The sequence below is a fragment of the Penaeus monodon genome, chromosome 21 (genome assembly GCF_015228065.2).
Source record: "Penaeus monodon isolate SGIC_2016 chromosome 21, NSTDA_Pmon_1, whole genome shotgun sequence".
NCBI classification, from domain to species: Eukaryota; Metazoa; Arthropoda; class Malacostraca; order Decapoda; family Penaeidae; genus Penaeus; species Penaeus monodon.
The window spans coordinates 31,582,212-31,582,458 of NC_051406.1; the positions used below are offsets into that span (position 1 = coordinate 31,582,212).

Below are 247 nucleotides of genomic sequence, written 5' to 3' on the forward strand. Positions count from 1 at the left end.
GGATTCTGTATTTGCTGGCTATTGTATGCATGCATGCGTGTGGTGTGTGTTGTGTGTGGTTTGTGGTGTGTTGTGTGGTGCGTGCAGTGTGGTATGTCTTGCATGCGGTGTGGTGCGTGTTGCATGCAGTGTGGTGCGGTATGGTGCGTGCAGTGTGATGCGGTGTGGTACGTGTTGCATGCGGTTTGGTGCATGTTGCGTGCGGTGTGGTGCGTGTTGCGAGCGGTGTTAAGTGCATCATTGCACA

General features: G+C 53.8%; 1 protein-coding gene across 1 annotated transcript in view; it reads left to right on the plus strand.

The window, feature by feature from the left end:
• Positions 1-247, plus strand: part of LOC119586650 — a gene marked incomplete at its 3' end in the record, with an annotated part of 8,159 nt that overhangs the window by 6,261 nt on the left and 1,651 nt on the right.